Consider the following 5,699-nt stretch of genomic DNA (forward strand, 5'->3'; position numbering starts at 1 on the left):
GTCATTAACCTGGCCTCACCCTGGGGCTTTCCGTGCTCCTAATATCCAATTAGTGCTGACCCTTGATGCTCGGGGGTCAGCCACTCTCTGCCAAGGTGCGAGCAGAAGAACCGTCTGCGAGTGGTCGCAGGGTGCCCGGTGCTGCCGGGTGCCCCAGCGGGTCGGGGCCGGTGCACCAGCCTTCGCCTTTCGCACGGGCTCTTTCCCCGATTCCCATGTTTCCAAGAAAAACTGGGTGGATGGGGAGAGCACCAGCATACGAGCCTGGGAAATGGCTGCTGTGACGGAGCAGCGTCGGGCCTGTGTCGCTGCCCCGGCGGTGTCGGGGCAGGAGGGATTTCTCCATCCTCAGTTGCGGTCTGAGGGCTGCACGATGGTCACACTATATAAGCGATAGAAAATGACGCTTTAAGGTACTGTAGCCACAGGGAAAAGCCTCAGGATGTGAACCCTGGAGAAACTAAATGGTAGATGGGAACCCCCCAAGCACAGCGTTGTCACCACGGGGGCGAGGGGCCGGGGGTGGTTTGGGGCTGATGGCACCGGCGAGGAAGAGCAGACAGCATCTGCTGTGCAATGCCCCGCTGTGACAGCTCGGTGCTGCCACCGTGCAACATTGCTCAACTGCAGAAGGATTTTTGGGGTAGATTTGAGGTCCTTGGAGACCGCAGAAGCTTTGAGCATCTTTGGCACAGGCAGTGGGCAGAGCCCCGGGGGGAGCCAGGCACCGGTACAGCCCAGATCCTCCCTGAACCCTCCTGCCCTGGTGCCCAGCGGGGTTTTACGGGGCCAGCCGAGAGCGATGGCCCTTTGCTGGGCTGCAAATTAAAAGCTTCTTTGTGCAAACGCACAGAGCATAAAGAGGTTCAAAACCTGGGCAGCTCAGCACAGCGACAGGTCAGGGCATGGCTGAACCCCCCCGGGACTGAGTCCGGCTCCCCGGGAACCTCTCCCCGGAGCCGGGGAAGCAAACGCCCCTTCTCTTTCCCACGTGTTGTTTTGCTGTGCAAATATTTGCTTTGGAAAGCGCTGCCTTGCCCCAAGCCCTGCAGCCAAAGCCGGCCCTGGCAGGAAGGCTGCTCGCACCAGGCACCGAGGACGGATCCTGCTCAGATGCAAAACCCTGCGCTTATTGAAGGGAAACCACCGGCCCGGAGCTGGCCTCGTGCTCTGGGGATGCTCCGTGGGGACTCGGGACCTTCCTCGGAGCCGGGTGGGGAGATGCTGTCGCAGCCCATGGAACTCGTGGGCTCTGGCGAGGGGACCCTGCTCCTCCAGCCCCTCCTCAGCCACCTCCACAGCCGGGAAATCACCCGGGGAAAGGGGCAGCAGGGACGGACGGGAGGTCAGCACCCTGTCCCACAGCACCTTGGGGTGCAGGGAGTGTGGGAGAGTCAACGCAGGGTGCACAGGACCATCCTGTGTCCACGCTGGGCTCAGAGCCCCCCAAAATCCTAGGAGACGGGCTGGGAATACACCTGCAGAGGGAACAGCCTTGGGAAGGGCTGGGAAGCTACTTGCATGTCTCCGAGGGAAATCCCAGCCCTTTTGTGCTATTTTTCAACCCCCCTTTGCTCCTAGAAAAGCACTTTTGGCTGGCAGGCAGCAGGAGACGGGTTTGTGGCGGGAGCGGGGCACGGCTGGGGGCTTCAGGGCAGGAATTTGGGGCAGGGGCCCCTGCGGCGGTGGCGTTTCTGGCTCTGCCTGCGCTCCCCAGCCCTGGCCTCCGCGCCGCCGGGAGCCGGACCAGCCCTCGGCGTCTGGGACACTGGCCTTTGTTTCGGAGAATAAAGTTAGCGCTGTTACTCAGCCTGTCGCTATTCCAGCAATTCCTGCCTCCACTTTCGCTCAGCAGCGGGGAAACATTCCTGCCTGGGGGCTGCCAAGAAAAATACGCACCAGAGGGACACGCAGGGACCGGGACTGGCAGCACCATGGTGGCAGGGATGGCTGCGGGACCGTGGCTCCCCTGGGCCCAGCATCGCATCCCGGCTGTGGGGCGGTGCCTGTTTTGCATCCCATAAAAGCCCATTCCCAGCACGGAACACCAGGAACCCATCCCATCAATGTGATGGGTGGCTTGTGGTCCCTTGGGTGACCAAACAGCAACCGGAGGACACGGGGACAAGATGTGTCACCTCCGGTGTTTCCCAGAGGTGAAGCGTTATCGCCGAGTGCCGCCGATTTCCATGGAAAGTTTTGCTGATGCCAGCGGGGCTCCCACGGCCGCAGCCACGTGGAGCCGTGTTTTTTTTTCCCTGCCTGCTTTCTGCCCTTTACCTCGCGATAGGCAAAGCCATCAGCCCGTCCCAGGGGTCCCTCTGTCCCCAGGAACCTGCCACGTCCTCGTGCTGCTCCCCGGCTATTGCCCCGAGAGGAGAATGGTGGCTGCTCCGATAAATCCTTTCTGAGGAATGAAACAACCACCTCGAGCAAAAGCTGTGGCCTCTGCCAGCTCCCACACGCCGGCTATCAACTGGCTGCAGGCAGGGGCAGTGGGCAGGGGCTGCAGGCAGGGGCTGCGGGCATGGGCTGCGGGCAGGGGCTGCAGGCAGGGACTGCGGGCAGGGGCTCGGCAAGGCTGGAGACGATGCTGTGGTTGAGCCGTGGGGGTTGCAGTGAAATCGTAACCTGGCTTTGCTGGGAAAGAAGGTGTGGGAGCTTCGGAAGGCTGCGGTCTGCCAGGCTAAGGGGGCTCGGCCGCAGACTGACTTGCCGCAGCGGAGCACATCCAGCCTGTCTGCGGCAATTCCTCTTTCAGTTCTCGCTGGTGCCCGTGGGAGGACAGACGGACGGAGACTTGAAACTGAAACCCACCAGTGATGGGTTGCACCAGCACCCTCTTCTTGCACCCATTCCTTCCTCTGCATGGGTGGGAGCCCTGATGGAGACGTTTGGGTGCTAGGAACCCCTGTCCTGGCCGGCACGTCCTGCCCACACTGGACTGGGGCTGTAGGACACATCGAGCTGTGTGAGAGCTGAGACCGGGTCCTGCTCCATCCTTTTTTTTTGGGATGGTCCTCTCTCCTCCGCTCCCCCCCATGCCAGGGAGATGCTGGCATTGCATCCTCATCCGTTCCTCTGTAAAATCCCAGAGAACAGCTAAAACCTGCTGCAAATCCTTGTGAGCACCAAGACCCAACAGCTTTAATCCGGCCGACCAAGGACGAAGCAGAAAGCCCGGGGCAGCACACCCGCAGCTGGGGCTCCGCGCTACGATGCCCAACGCAGGGAACAAAGGGAGGTCGGAGGCCTGGAACGTCCCTTCCTGGCCCCGGGGACATTAAACAAACCCCAAGAGACCATTCTCCCTTTGTCAGCCCCGCAGGTCACCCGAGGTTTGATCTACAGCCCAGCGTGGCAGATGGAAAAATTCCCGGTGAGGGTTTTGGATCGGGTCCCTGCCATTTTCTTCTGGTCGGAGAGCTGCCGGCAAAGCTGCTGGGACGCTGCTTGCTGCGGTGCGAACCCCGAAAAGCCCTGCCCCTCCTTTCGAACCCCTCTGAAATCGGTCGTAGGTTGTATTTTCCCCACTCCCCTTCTTTCTGAAAGCTTTTTAAGTCCTTCCTATGTCTGAGAATAAAAGTTTGAAGCATGGCTGCCAAACCACAGACCTTCTTGTCAGCTCAAAGCCTGGAAACATCCCAAATTTAAACCCAGGCTGCACCGGGAGCTCCTGGGGTCACAACCCTCCAAACCCATATCACCCACTCCACCTGGATTTTAGCCCAAATCCCCCCTTGCTGCCAAAACTTCAGCCAAGATGAAGCTGTATTTCCGTTGGAGAAGAGCTGCTGAGGGTTTTGGGGAGAAAACCTCCATCCTGGCACCGCAGCACTCAGCCTGCCATACCCATGGCTCTGGCCGAGTCCGGGATGCGCAGGGACCGATCCCGGGGGGGGCAAAACAGCCACATTGGTTTCCTCCTACCACCCATGCCTGTTAAAGCAGGCAGTAATATGCCCCCAAAAGTCAATTAAAAAGGTAAAAGTCTTGCTTGGCTTTGCCCAGTTGCAAAGTTGACCCATCCCGAATGAAGCAAAGAGCACAATATTCCCACTCGCTGGGGCTTATGCGCTTTAGGAACCCATCAATTTAGCCGTATAATTGCATTATAACCCAAAGCTATTTTAAGGTTGCTATCTCCTTCTCCTAGGCTCTTCTGATAACCCCAAAGTTATGTACATAAATAACACTAAATGGCTGTAATCTCCCGTACTGCGCACAGAGCCAGCGCTGGGAGAAAGCGGCCAGGACACAAAGGTTGCTGTAATCTTGAAATACCTGAAGAACAGGACATGGTGAGGGGAATTTATTACCTGCTGTCTCATTCTGCTCTGGCCGGGGCTGCCCAAGCTGCAGAGTCACCGGGGAGAAATTCAAATAGTCCCACTGACAGCAAATAACCCGGCCCCGCTGTGGCTTTCCAGGTTTTGGGATTTTTTGGTGATGTGCTGGTAGTGCAGATGATGCCGCGTTGCTGGGCTTGGGCTCAGAGAGATGGGAAAGGGATTTTCGGGGCTCGCCTCATCCCGCCGTGCTTCGTGGGACGGAGCTGATGCTGGCAGCAGGGTCATCGCCATGGGGGGACGGTGCGAGGCAGGATCCGACCTCTCCATCACGCGTAACCCAGCATGAGTCTCGCACCAGGCAGCCCCGGCACCGGGCCGTGCCGTGCTGATGTGCCATCCCATGATGGACACACGGGGTGAGGGGACGGCGGGGACCCACATCTCCTCCCTGTCCCCTGCACCACGTGCAGCTTGTGGGCTCGTGTGGTCCCGGAGCAGGACACAACCCACACGCGTGTCCTGGCATGTCCCAGCACACGTGTGTGCACCCGGAGGGGGGTGCTCAGTGAAGCTGGAAAACTCATCCTCCCCTCCTGGGAGGTGAAAGGCTGGATTAGACCCCCCCAGCCTGGGGCTGGAGTGCAGCACAGGGCGCAGGGACAGCCGGGTCCTTATCTCGGCTCTCCTTATCACGCCTGGGTACACGTGCCACATCGGGGACAGGCACACGCTGACCGTGCACAGCTCCGGCAGCTCCGGCCCCAGCCGCGTCGGCTGGAGAGGAGGAGTCGGGCAGATTGGTATCACAAAGCACCGAGCTCCTCATCATCTCCTTTTTCCAGCCCGTGTCCTGCGAGAGGACAATTAAAAGGTCTTCCCTGGGTGGAACATGCGGCGTGGGGACTCCCAGAGCTGCCCCGTCCGGTTTGGGAGGGTGATGTTCCCCGGACACCCCCACCCACCACAGGCACCCTGCTCCAGGCTGTCCTGCTCGCACGGGTGGCCCTGGTCCTGCCCCGGCTGTGACAGTGGGCTGGTGGCAACCGCGTCCCCCGGCCCCTCTGGCCCTGCCGGGCTGGCTGAAAAGGCAATTCCCACCGGGACAACGCAAGCCCCGGGCATGGGAGGACGAGGTGCAGGCGGCACCTCTGTCTGGATGGAGCCAGGGGTGCCGGTGGGTGCTGTCGGTGCACAGCCCCGAGGGTGCGTCGGGCTCAGCCAGGCTCCATGTCCCCTTCCCGAAGCTCAAAACCTCGTGCTGGTGTTTTGGCTCTGCCATACAGCACCTCCCGGCACCCCTTTACACCAGGGAGTGCAGCCACCTGAACTGGCCCCGACGTTTCAGACACCCCCTGAGCTCCAGCGTGACCCAGAGCCGCGGCTCAGGACAGCCCTGGGTGCTCCCGC

This window comes from Balearica regulorum, chromosome 22 (assembly GCF_011004875.1).
Source record: "Balearica regulorum gibbericeps isolate bBalReg1 chromosome 22, bBalReg1.pri, whole genome shotgun sequence".
NCBI classification, from domain to species: Eukaryota; Metazoa; Chordata; class Aves; order Gruiformes; family Gruidae; genus Balearica; species Balearica regulorum.